The sequence below is a fragment of the Schistocerca nitens genome, chromosome 4 (assembly GCF_023898315.1).
Source record: "Schistocerca nitens isolate TAMUIC-IGC-003100 chromosome 4, iqSchNite1.1, whole genome shotgun sequence".
Taxonomy (NCBI): domain Eukaryota; kingdom Metazoa; phylum Arthropoda; class Insecta; order Orthoptera; family Acrididae; genus Schistocerca; species Schistocerca nitens.
In genome coordinates, this window is record NC_064617.1 from 526,096,612 (window position 1) to 526,110,129 (window position 13,518).

The 13,518-nt window shown below is 42.8% G+C and overlaps 1 pseudogene; it reads right to left on the reverse strand.

The window, feature by feature from the left end:
* Positions 1-555: 555 nt before the first annotated feature.
* LOC126254195 (5S ribosomal RNA) lies at positions 556-673 on the reverse strand (annotated as a pseudogene).
* Positions 674-13,518: the final 12,845 nt, after the last annotated feature.

Genomic DNA, 13,518 nt, shown 5'->3' on the forward strand with positions numbered 1-13,518 from the left:
GAATTGTATGCCGTGAAGTGTTTCCATCAGTTTAGAAATCGAGTAGAACTTACGAGGTATTAAGTCAGGGGAGTGCAGTATGTGGTATAGCACTTACCAGCCCCATCAGTGAAACAATTCTGTAACTGCTTGCACTGTACGTGCTTGAGAACTGTCCTGCAAAATGGTCAGGTCCTGCAGAAAGTGTCATCAATTCTGTCTCTATGCTGTTCATTTTTGGAACACAACCTATGACCAATAAAAGACGAATAAAGAAGCATATTCTACTCAGGGAACACTTCCGTAACGAGCACGCTGTTCGAAGAAAAGCCGATATTGATCAAAACGGGTTAGAAAACACATCATTAAGCTATGTCTATTAACACTGAAACTAAACTAAACTAAACTCCGTTTGAACAGGCCAGGAAGGCCCAACGGCGTCACTGGATGCGGATATGGAGGGGCGTGTGATCAGCACACCACTCTCCCGGCCGTATGTCAGTTTACGACTGGAGCCGCTACTTCTCTAGCAAACAGCCCCTCAGTTTGCCTCACAAGGGCTGAGTGCACCCCGCTAGCCAACAGCACTCGGTAGACTAAATGGCCACCCATCTAAGTGCTAGCCCAGCTCGGCAGTGCTTAACTTCGGTGATCTGACGGGAACCCGTGTTACCACTGCGGCAAGGCCGTTGGCTCTGTTAAGAATAAATTTAATTAAATCCCTTAAAATATATATATGTAGGGTGGTCTATTGATAGTGACCGGGCCAAATATCTCACGAAATATGTATACAGGGTGGTCTATTGATAGTGACCGGGCCAAATATCTCACGAAATAAGCGTCAAACTAAAAAACTACAAAGAACGAAACTTGTCTAGCTTGAAGAGGGAAACCAGATGGCGCTACGGTTGGCTCGCTAGATGGCGCTGCCGTAGGTCAAACGGATACCAACTGCGTTTTTTTAAACAGGAACCCCCATTTTTATTACATATTCGTGTAGTACGAAAAGAAATATGAATGTTTTAGTTGGACCACATTTTTCGCTTTGTGATAGATGGCGCTGTAATAGTCACAAACATATGGCTCACAATTTTAGACCAACAGTTGGTAACAGGTAGGTCTTTTTAAAATAAAATACAGAACGTAGGTGCGTTTCAACATTTTATTTCGGTTGTTCCTATGTGATACATCTATCTTTGTGAACTTATCATTTCTGAGAACGCATGCTGTTACAGCGTGATTACCTGTAAATACCACATTAATGCAATAAATGTTCAAAGTGATGTCCGTCAACTTCAATGCATTTGTCAATACGTGCAATGATATTCCTCTCTACAGCGAGTAGTTCGCCTTCCGTAATGTTCGCACATGCATTGACAATGCGCTGACGCATGTTGTCAGGCGTTGTCGGTGGATCACGATACCAAATACCCTTCAACTTTCCCCACAGAAAGAAATCCGACGACCAATCCATCTGTCATGAAATATGCTATTCAATATCGCTTCAACCGCACGCGAGCTATGTGCCGGACATCCATCATGTTGGAAGTACATCGCCATTCTGTCATGCAGTGAAACATATTTTAGTAACATCGGTAGGACATTACGTATGAAATCAGCATACATTGCACCATTTAGCTTGCCATCGATAAAATGGGGGCAATTATCCTTCCTCTCATAATGCCGCACCATACATTAACCCGCCAAGGTCGTTGATGTTCCACTTGTCGCAACCATCGTGGAGTTTCCGTTGCCTTATAGTGCATATTATGCCGGTTTACGTTAGCGCTGTTGGGGGATGACGCTTCGTTGCTAAATAGAACGCATGCAAAAAATGTGTAATCGTTCGGTAATTTCTCTTGTGCCCATTGGCAGAGCTGTACACGGCGTTGAAAGTCGTCGGCATGCAATTCGTGGTGCATAGAAATATGGTAAGGCTGCAATCGGTGTTGATGTAGCATTCTGAACACCGACGTTTTGAGATTCCCGATTCTCGCGCAATTTGTCTGCTACTGACGTGCGGATTAGCCGCGACCGCCGCTAAAACACCTACCTGGGCATCATCATTTGTTACAGGTCGTGGTTGACGTTTCACATGTGGCTGAACACTTCCTGTTTACTTAAATAAGCATCAAACGGCGAACGGTCCGGATACTTGGATGATGTCGTCCGGGATACCGAGCAGCGTACATAGCACACGCCCGTTGGGCATTTGGATCACAGTAGCCATACATCAACACGATATCGACCTTTTCCGCAATTGGTAAGCGGTCCATTTTAACACGGGTAATGTATCACGAAGCAAATACCGTCCGCAATGGCGGTATGTTACGTGATACCACGTACGTTTGTGACTATTACAGCGCCGTCTATCACAAAGCGAGAAAATTGGTCCAGCTAAAACATTCATATTTCTTTACGTACTACACGAATATGTAATAAAAATGGGGGTTCCTATTTTAAAAAACGCAGTTAATATCCGTTTCACCTATGGCAGCGCCATCTAGCGGCCAACAATAGCGCCATCTGGTTTCCCCCTTCAAGCTAAACTAGTTTCGTTGTTTGTAGTTTTTTCATTTGATGCGTATTTCGTGAGATATTTGGCCCGATCACTATCAATGAACCACCCTGTTTAAAATATTTAAGTTCTGCCATTATTTCAAACAAGACAAACTGTCATGTAATTTTTTAATCTTAGAGTCACCATAAAAGCAAAAATACGAAAGTTATAACTAGTTATCCTTGCAATGAGACAAGTTCCTTTCCTTGTATCTTCCGTCTACTATACGAAAATTACAAACAAATACGACACATATATTCACCATTGTGTCAAAACTCTAAACGCAACGTAGCTGTATTAGTTTGTTCCCCTTTCTTACGATTGTTTTATCAGTAAATAAGCAGCTGTTTACACGTCCTTTGCGCTCTCCGCCATATTACGATTCTAAAGTGCTGGATTCAGTGACAGCAATGATACAGTATACGGTGTTGCTATTCTAGTAACGTATGTCTGTGCTGGTCTTTATCTGGGATGACAACTGCGGTATCTTTGTTGTCTCGTTGATCGCAGGTGGGACCAAATACAGCTAATTTGCATAAATCATAAGGAGCGACTCGAGAACCTCATGATACCGGAACGTTTGCTCCGAGGAGTCGAACTGTCAAAACACACTAAAACGCGACAAGACGAAACCGACCGCTGCTTGTGAGAAACATCACACAATATCAACGTTTGGCATCTGGCTAACATACACTTTATTATACAGCTCGCCCATTCATCAGTATTTCCCAATATCAAACATTATTTAACGCTCGCCCATAGATACAATACCAATTACGACTGTATCTAATAATGCAATGCAGTTTACTACACCAACGACAGTAGTTCACTGTGCTTGTCTTGACAGCATGACATACCTCAGAGTCTCTTTTAGAATGTAAATTACGTTCGTACATCTGGTTCTGTTCACTCCGGAATAATTTATGTCGTAGCTGAATTATTCGAGTTAACCACTAGCTGTCTATGAGACGTTCGGAGGCTCTAGTATATTCAAAATATATTGTGTCGTCTACTGTGATGAAGATTCCCCAACCACTTCTCTCTCCAAAATCTTCTTCCTTCTGCCTCTTCCTCCTCTTGTGATCTTCTCCTCTTGCGAATTCGCCTTCCTCCCTATACTGCTGGTTATTAAAAGCCACAAAAGAAATATATCGGGAATACAAACGTCGCGTTATCTCTCAGTACCACTGTCTTTATCTTCAACAAGCCACACTGACCAGAACTCTTCCATCTTCTCTTATCGATATCAGTTCTCTTCTGAAAAAAATGGACGAGCTTTCTCCATAATATGATTTTGCCTTAGTCCTTGGCTGAACTCCCCACACTGTCCTTCAACTGTCCCTCTCTCTCTCTCTCTCTCTCTCTCTCTCTCTCTCTCTCTCTCTCTCTCCCTCTCTCTCTCTCCGATATTAACATTAAGTACTGATAGTAATTCTCCCGACGCGCCGAGGTGTAGAATTGCAATGAAATGGTACGTACATATAAACTACACAGATATACATTACGCAACATTATCACAACACAAAAAAATATGTAATGTAAACAAAATTAATACAAAAATGAAGAAAATAAAAGACAACATAGAGGCGCAAACAAAGCCTGGGTCATAACGTTAAGCGAATTTTTATCTGTTTCTTTTTTTTAATAGGTATATTTGGCCTTTATTTCTGGTCTATTTCGATGTCACGGTACTCAGTCTAGATACAACGACCATGTTTAAACTTATAATGATACCTTTACACAATGGCTGTGTTTGATGTCTTTCACTACCTCGACACTTGCATGATGTCTGCTCTGATTCTTAAATAAAAACTCGTTTCCAGCATGGTTAAATATGTCTTGTACACGTTTTCGCAACCAGATGTTTTCAGTTGCGTATGCAAGACATCGCTCATTGAGTATAAAAGGTGGTGGACATAACCTTCAATCTCTCACGTCTGTAATGGATCATGTGCATGTCGGGTGCAGGCCAATTCTCATCGACAGCAATAAGAAACAGCACCAAATTCAAGGTAAAGAAGTTTGTTTTTTCTACAATACTCAGATCTTTGAGAAACCCTAGCTGTGGTATTTTTTGTTTGTTTGTTTGTTTGTTTGTTTCGCCAAAGTAAAGAAGGAAGGGAGATTAGTGATTAACGTCCCTGTGATAACAAGGTCATTAGAGATGGATCACAATCTCGGATTATGGAAATATAGAGAAGGAAATCGGTCGTATGCTTTCAAAACAACCATCCCGGCTTTTGCCGTAAGCGGTATAGGGGCATCACGGAAAACCTAAAACTGGATTGGCGGACTGGTATTTGAACAGTCGTCCTCCCGTTCATCCCTTAAGTTAGTCCACAGTGCTAAGCACTGCGTCTCATTGCTCGTTCTTTTCCACCAATGCGAAACGTTGTGCCACATCTGGCTGTTAACTTATTTTTAATGCGAATTTGTGCTGTCTGAATTTAAATCCTTGTCATGAATAAAGGGAATTACGCTACTTCACTTTATGCATGTAGACAAATTAAGTTTTTCAGTTACTTTCGTAAGAATGCAACAATTTTAGTAGTCTTTGCCACCTGAAACGCTGTCTGCTCGTCAGTGGACATTTGTGTATATGTTGCAGTGCGCCGTAAGCTTCCGTCTCACTATGAACTCACGTAGAGCGCTTATTCTCTTGTTTTCGATGAATGGATGGTTCAAATGGCTCTATGGGACTTAACATCTGTGGTCATCAGTCCCCTAGAACTTAGGACTACTTAAACCTAACTAACCTAAGGACATCACACACATCCATGCCCGAGGCAGGATTCGAACCTGCGACCGTAGCGGTCACGCACTTCCAGACTGAAGCGCCTAGAACCACACGGCCACAACGGCCAGCGATGAATGGAAGTGGTTAATTCTGGAGCGTCACATCAGTGTGATCAAGCACAATGTTATCGACAGCCAGCCCACTTTTCCCCCAAGCTGCTGAACCTCATGAAATTGACCGTGACCCAAATGCAAGTAGTTACTGAACAGTTTCCAGAAAACTCGGGCGTCAAAGCCAATTCTGCGTGACACTTCCCTTTTCATGGATCCACGTTTCCATTCTGATTTATTCCGTTTTGAAGCGTCGTATAATAACAAAATAAGTTATACAAAACTTGTACTCAGTACAGAAAGATGGTCAGCATCGGTTGTAATGTCATCTGTTTTATTATTTTTTTTATTGCACTGCAGACCTGGATTTCGGCTATCAGCAGTGCATTACAAGTACCCATGTAAATTGAATGTAATTATAAATTAGGATGTACAAGCATTAATTGTACGAATGCTTGTACATGCGTAAGTTACACTAGGGTATGTGTCGTTATAATTACGTTCAGTCTACATGGCTACCTATGAGGCACTGATGATAGCTGGGCTGCCTGTTGAAATCCGGAACTCCAATATAATAAAAGAAGGCACTTGACTTTATTATCGATGTTGACCTTCTTTCTGCCCTGGATTGCGTCACGGTTGTGGGACACAATCATTCCCATGTAATCAAACACCATGAATAACCTTTTACTGTCAGAAGAACGTATCTCTAGAGTCAATAACATAGTAGATTCATCAATAAATTCATTGATATATGTGTCTAATAGTTTTAGGGTAACGTGATGATAATGACTACATTTGACAGACCAAGCGAGGTGGCGCAGTGTTAGCACAATGGACACATATTCGGGAGGACGACAGTTCTAGCCCGCGTCCGGCCATTCAGATTTAGGTTTTCCGTGATTTCCTTAAATCGCTCCAGGCAAATGCCCGTGTGGTTCGTATGAATGGGCGCGGCCGATTCCCTTCCCCATCCTTGACGCGATCCGAACTTGTGCTCCGTCTCTAATGAGCTCGATGTCGACGGGACGTTAAACTCTGTCTTCCTTCCCTCCTTGTATTTGACAGGTGCTTACAAAGCACTGATAAACCAGTACAAAGCAGCAGAGATTTTAGTGGCATGGATTAGAAAATTTTTCCGCAAGTACGTTGCATCCTTTCTTCCGGGGGTGCTAGTTCTGCAAGGTTCGCAGAAGATCTTCTGTGAAGTTTGGAAGGTAGGAGACGAGGTACTGGTAAAACTGAAATGTGAGGACGGGTCGTGAGACGTGCTTGGGTAGCTCAGATGATAGAGCACTTGCCCGCGAAAGGCAAAGGTCCCGAGTTCGAGTCTCGGTCCGGCACACAGTTTTAATCTGCCAGGAAGTTTCATATCAGCGCACACTTCGCTGCAGAGCGAAAATCTCATTCCGGGAACTTTCCACTGATTCACGGTCGAGTCTCGAGAATCCTGAAATCGTAGCTGACGATGTCACTGAGCCAACACGGGAACAAGTAGACGCCGTCTGCTGTGAGCCCTATCTTTTACGATGCGATCTGAACGATGTGCACCGTGAAACGTGTGCCTGCACCAGTATTTTACTGTGTCGTAAGATCTGACACTGAACGCCGCTTATCCTGTTCTACACAGCGGGCAACCCTCCCACATCCACGTTTTGTGATGAGGCGAGGTAGTCGAACACTAGTTTGCCTACTTGTGGTTTCACCATCCTTCTATTATTCTCCACAGAAACTCACTAACAACACTCGAACGACCGACTAGATCCGATATATTCAAGGTTCCCTTTACCATGAGCCGAACATTAACCATGTGTCGCCCGTCAAAGTCGTTTATGTCGATGCATTTCTCCATTTGCCGCCCGCATTGTCACAGTCAAATAGTGATGCGTTCGCCATACCACATTTGTATTCAGCATCATAGTTGCAAATGTTGCTCAGCCTGAATGAGTTTTTCCGAAATCATTTCTTTTTCGAATTCTTCACATTTTTCCTACAGCCATTTTGCTCTTCCTTACACTTCCTTCTTTCATTTATCAATTGATGATTTCTTCTGTGACCCAAGATTTCTTTGCTGGTATCCCAAGGTTTCTGTCCAAACGTCCATTCCTCTTTAGCTAAACTGCTCACTGTGGTATTCATTATTACAATATCTGTAGCAAAAATGGCTCTGAGCACTATGCGACTTAACTTCTGAGGTCAGCAGTCGCTTAGAACTTAGAACTACTTAAACTTAACTAACCTAAGGACATCACACACATCCATACCCGAAGCAGGATTCGAACCTGCGACCGTAGCGGTCGCTCGGTTCCAGACTGTAGCGCCCAGAACCGCACGGCCACTCCGGCCGGCTATCTGTAGCCTCAGAGAACTTAAAGAACACCTCTTCATTCCTTAGAACTTTCGTATCCCACTTCTTTGCACATTGGTTCTTGCAGACTTTTTCTCTTAAACTTCAGCCTACTCTTCGTCATTATCAAATTATGATCTGAGTCTATATCTGCCCCTAGATACGTCTTCCAGTCGAATATTTGACTTCGGAACCTCTGCCTGACCATGATGTTGTCTAACTTAAATTTCCCTTACCTCCTGGCCTTTCCCAAGTATACTTCCTCCTTTTGTGATTCTCGAACAGTATATTCGCTATACTAACTGATATTTCTGCAGAACTCAATTAGTCTTTCTCCTCTCTTGTTATTATTACCAGAGACATAGTCCCATAATCCTTTCTTATCTTCGTTGCCCTACAACCGCATTCAAATTCCCCGTGACTATTACAGTTTCATCTCCCTTTACGTATTGCATTCAATATTCTCATATACTTTCTATCTTCATCTTCTGCTGCCAACCCGGGTTCCCGGGTTCGATTCCCGGCGGGGTCAGGGATTTTCTCTGCCTCGTGATGACTGGGTGTTGTGTGATGTCCTTAGGTTCGATAGGTTTAAGTAGTTCTATGTTCTAGGGGACTGATGACCATAGATGTTAAGTCCCATAGTGCTCAGAGCCATTTTTTCCTGCTGCCAATGTCGGCCTGTATACCTGCACTATGGTTGTCGGTGTTGGTTTGCTGTCGATTCTGATGAGAACAGCCCTATCACTGAACTGTTAACAGTAACTAGTCTCTGTTCTATCTTCCTCTTCATATCGAATTCTACTTCGGTTACAACACTTTCCGCTGTTACTGATATTACCCTATATTCATCTCAACGGAAATCCTTACCTTCTTTCCGTTTCAGCTCACATATCCCCTCTGCATTTAGACTGAGCCTTTACATTTCCCTTTTCAGATATCTAGGAAAAAACTTTCTGCTGGGTGTTCCTGCATCAGATATGCTCCATTTCATTTGACAGGTCTAATATTTTACACTTCTCATTACACGTGTCGCCTGATACATTACTATTAACTTCATCAATGTTTTCATCTACGACTATAGTTTTGTGATGTTCTTCACCATGTACAAGAGAAATGAGGCCAGATTGGTAATTCTGCCCACCATTTCTTAACTATTGGAAATTGAGGAGCAGATCTCTTCGTAGCCATCAAGAAGTGAAGATGAATTTCCAGTACTGACAAAGATCACAAGAAAAAATTATATAGCTGCAGAGTATTCTGATTTCAGCAAAGGCCATATATCGCCACCACCTTAAAAAGGCGTTTGAAAGCGATTCCGAGCGGTTTTTCGTCACTGAGAAATGTGTCCTAATGAAAAAAGTCGTTGATACCAAAGCCCTCTCCGTAACAAGCTGAGAAATTTTCTTCTGTCCTTCATATAGTAAAAGGCTTTGGTGTTAACGATGCAGTGGGGAATCGCTGAACGACGTCTCTGAATTTTATTGTATCTCTGCTTTCGTAATGAAAGAAGTTATGTAACTTCCATGAGACAGATTTCTGTGTAAATGAAGTCGTATGGTACTTGACGTCGTATTGACTTTCAGATTGTTGATACAAATTTTGAGGTGCTAAAACCCGGTAAATAGCAGGATGGATGGAACTTTTGGAGCCTCTGGGACGTCCACGATATTTCGAATGGCCTTACACATCACTTCCAAGTGACTAAATGTGGAATTTCTTTATGATTTACATACAACGTACGCTCTCAAGTAATTCATCTACCCACTGAGACCTTCACCTTATTGGCATTCATTACCGTAACGTATCAGCTTACTGCGTGTATACTAGCTGTTGGAGTAATATTAGAGTAGTTAGAGGGTAGAGGAATATCTTGATCACGTAACAAATGAGAGCTGAACTAGCGAGAAAGTTTGATATTAACGCTTGCTATGTGCAGCCATCTCTTAGCGACGCTATAATGAAGACTAAATAATAACAAAAATACTGAAACAACTGTCTTTATGACTTTAAGTTAAAACGTAAATGAGGAATGCAGCGTTCCAGAAGCACATGCTTCGTTAATCAAACAAATTCGTTTGACGGTTTCACGTCCAATGTTGAGGTAAAATATAATAGTAGTCGAAGGAAACTTTAGCTTGTTGAATGACGCTATCCGATGATTTAGCATGTGAAACCATACAGTTTCTGTGGTGCGCACGATCCTGAGGGCAAAGTACCGTATTGAGGAAAAGCTTTAGACGCCACGGATGACAGGTCGACTTCTGGGGTTCCTGCAGAGTCACGCCATCATAGAGCTCGACTACAATCGATCCAGTTAGAACGATTTTCAGGTGATACTGAACATTGGACTCCTTTCTGGGAAGAGTTCCAATCCTCTGCTGATGAATATTCGAACCTATAACCTGTCATCAAACTTGTATTTCTTCGAGGCTGCCTGGTGGGAACCCCAAGAGTTTGGATCAAGCAATAGCTAGAACTGGAGCTGCTTATGACCAAAGTAAGGAAATTTTACGTTTACTTTATGGTGATACAGACAGAATTTTCTAGGCGCATAGTGACTGACAGATGCCAGTTGTATAACATTTGGCTCTCCAGAATCTCTTAACATTTATCGAATGTAATAAAAGCATTCAAGCCCTGCAGACACCAGGGCAGAATGGGACAGCTTATGGTCGAGTTTACGTTCCAGAGATACTTCGCGCTTTTTTGGAAAACATATGTCGACGCTGGATGATTCATACTTACATAGGTACAGTGTCACAAGGGAACATTCTGAAATTAATGGAACTCTTATCGGAAGAGGTAGGTGGGTCAATTACGGCGAAGAAGATTCGTGGCGAAGCTTGCAGACTGACTAACATTGTACTGTCTGCAGCACCCTTCAACGTTCGACCTAAGTCAGGATAAAGCGCGATCACTGGGCACAAGACTGTGGGAAGGTGAATGATGTTCAGGACCGCCTCAAGATCTGTAGATGCAGCAAAAGGTGCCTCTTCTGTCTCATTTAGGGTCACACAATGAAAAACTGTAGAAAGAACGGAAAAAAACATTTTACTTAACTTCTGAGGTCATCATCGCCTAGATCTTAGAACTAATTAAACCTAAATAACCTAAGGACATCAGACACATCCATGCCCGAGGCAGGATTTGAACCTGCGACCGTAGCGGTCGCTCGGTTCCAGGCTGTAGCGCCTAGAACCGCACGGCCATTCCGGCCGGCTGTGGTTTTGGGGCTTCGAGTATGCGTAGAACATTAAGTAGGGATTATAGGACGGATCCTTGGGATAAGAGTGCAATTTGATGGGTAGTTCGGAGTGGGTGTTTTTTAATACTATATACGATTGACATTTAATCAGAAAAGATATAATTTGGTGGATCTAATTAACTTCTGAACAAGAGACCAAAACGCCATTCACAGTCTTCGGCTTTTTCAACGTCTAAGATGAACGCTTTTTGCATTATCGGTACTGGAAGCGGAATAGGCGAAATAGTTAATCATCCCACACAGGCTAAGGTGGACTGCACACAGGGTTATGGGAAGAGGAAGATAATGCCTACTATGACTGGTTTTGTTGCGTTCGCCTTTCACCCTCGTTGATGAGTTCTTGAATCAAAGAACCCGTGACACTTCTTTGTACGGGCACAAACAAGTTTACAGTCTTTCGATAAACATCTTTTTATAGTTTATCGCATCTTTACGCATCGTTAGTTCAACCCAGGTAAATCTGCATGCCGTTGCGTAGCCGTTGACCATCAGTATGTGGGAACAAGCTGAAAATGAATGTATCAAGTAACACGCAACTTCACTTACAGAGAACTGTCTTATGGAAGCTACATTACGTCTTTCATTACAAAATCAGAGGTGCAATGCAACTGAGAAACATCGTTTAGCGATTCCCCACATCCCCCCATCCTGGTCTACCACCAGAGTTAGCACCTACTGGACAGGGATAGTGATATGTCTTCCATCGCAGAACAAGGTTGGCAATGCGTCAGACTCCCTCTCTGCCTTCTTTCATCTCCTGTTCTCTTGCCTTCTTCTACATATGCCGTGGCAGAACTTCTTGCAGTAAAACGACATCACCTACTCAGGTGCTCACTAATCTTCCATCTGAGGAAGTTGCGCAAGAGTGCGAGATACATCTTACTCGAATGCTTCCAGAAAGCTTCCGACTTCTGCTGTTTTCTGAGGGATTCTGAATTCTTTCGTCAAGTATTACTACCGGCGTTTAGGGTCCTGTCGGCAATGTCGAAGCTTCTCCTCCACGGAGCTGTGTCTGAAGCGAATAATTCATCTTTAATTTGAGAGATGGATATCGCATTGAGGGCGGCTTCAATGTTCACGAGCACAACCTGCAGACTATTGGAGTACCTTCGGAGACATCTTTTATTTGAACCTACCATTCTCTCCTACCATCTCACCACCAAGCCGCACGTGGATCTATAAAATTCCAACTAACACCTTGCTAAGCACGTTATGGGCTCGTCAGATCAAGAGAGATGACTGTCCATAGTTCCAGTGCCTCTTTGTTGGCTGCATGGAACCTGCAGATGTTCTGTGGATCGCCGCGTCTGCCAGAAAAATCATTATAGTATCAACAGCAACTGATCAGTTGTTGGGCTGTGGACTATCTTTTGGTGAATGGTTTTAATAACAGCACAGATGACCAGTACAGTTTAGCATTTAGGTGTGATACGTCCTACTTTGGCATACAACGGCCCTGCAAAATGAACGTCAGTAACTTGGAAGGGTAGGAGCAAGTGTTACGCGGCCGGCTGGTAGTGTAGCTTGTATTACTTGACCAGTGACGCCCCAAAATATTTCGCATGGGAGGTAGCCACCAATAAGATACTTTATGGTGCGACGGGCGTATAGTATCCAACGAAGCTCTGCAAGGGCAAATGGAACTTCGATATGCTGTGAGTATGTAGGATTAAAACTTTCATCAAGTGACTGGTTCCGTCCGGGATAAGTGGATGTAGTTCTTCGTTGATTTGGCACATTACAGAAGACCACCTAGAGTCAGCAAGTCCTCATTCAAAAAGAACCTGAGAATCTTTATTTTCGATCCATTGCAGAGTGGTGTGTTTTCTTTCGGCGCCTTCATTTGTGGGGAACAGCACTGTTGTTGTGCAGCCTTGATCCAGTGACGTCGAACTGCTACCATATGTTCTTTCGCTGTCTACTGACCGTGAAAATTCATCTTGTAAATAAGTGGGCCGTGACTTGTACTAGTTTCCAGTAGGAATTTATGTGTGTTCCGTTACATGTGTTCTGGAGATAAATAAATCCTAAACAACCACTAATCACATTACCAAATGAACGGTGTTCGTCAGACGTAACCGATGTAGTAAAATGGTCCGAACTGCAGCAGACTGACTTGTGATGGCTTTTCTTGCAAAAGAGAAAAAATGTTTTTTTTTATCCATGTTGGATCTTGTGAACTCCGCGGCCGTTAATGATAGTTGGTGAATGACGCAACCAGCCGTAAATACTTTTTGAATGTTTTATTTTACTGCCATAACCGGTTTCGGGCTGCCATGCCCATCTTCAGCTGGCTAACCTTTTTCGTTACATAGATGTTTTGGTTTACATCATGTCGTCTGATCCGCACTGCACAAGAATATTTGAGTATTTAGTGCCACCTTATCAGCTGCTTGCGTGTGTGTTCACATACCTTCCAGTAAAGTGCTTGCATTATATATGTTGTTGTTGTGGTCTTCAGTCCTGAGACTGGTTTGATGCAGAATGCATGCCCTCGGGAAAAATTACGGCCGTAGT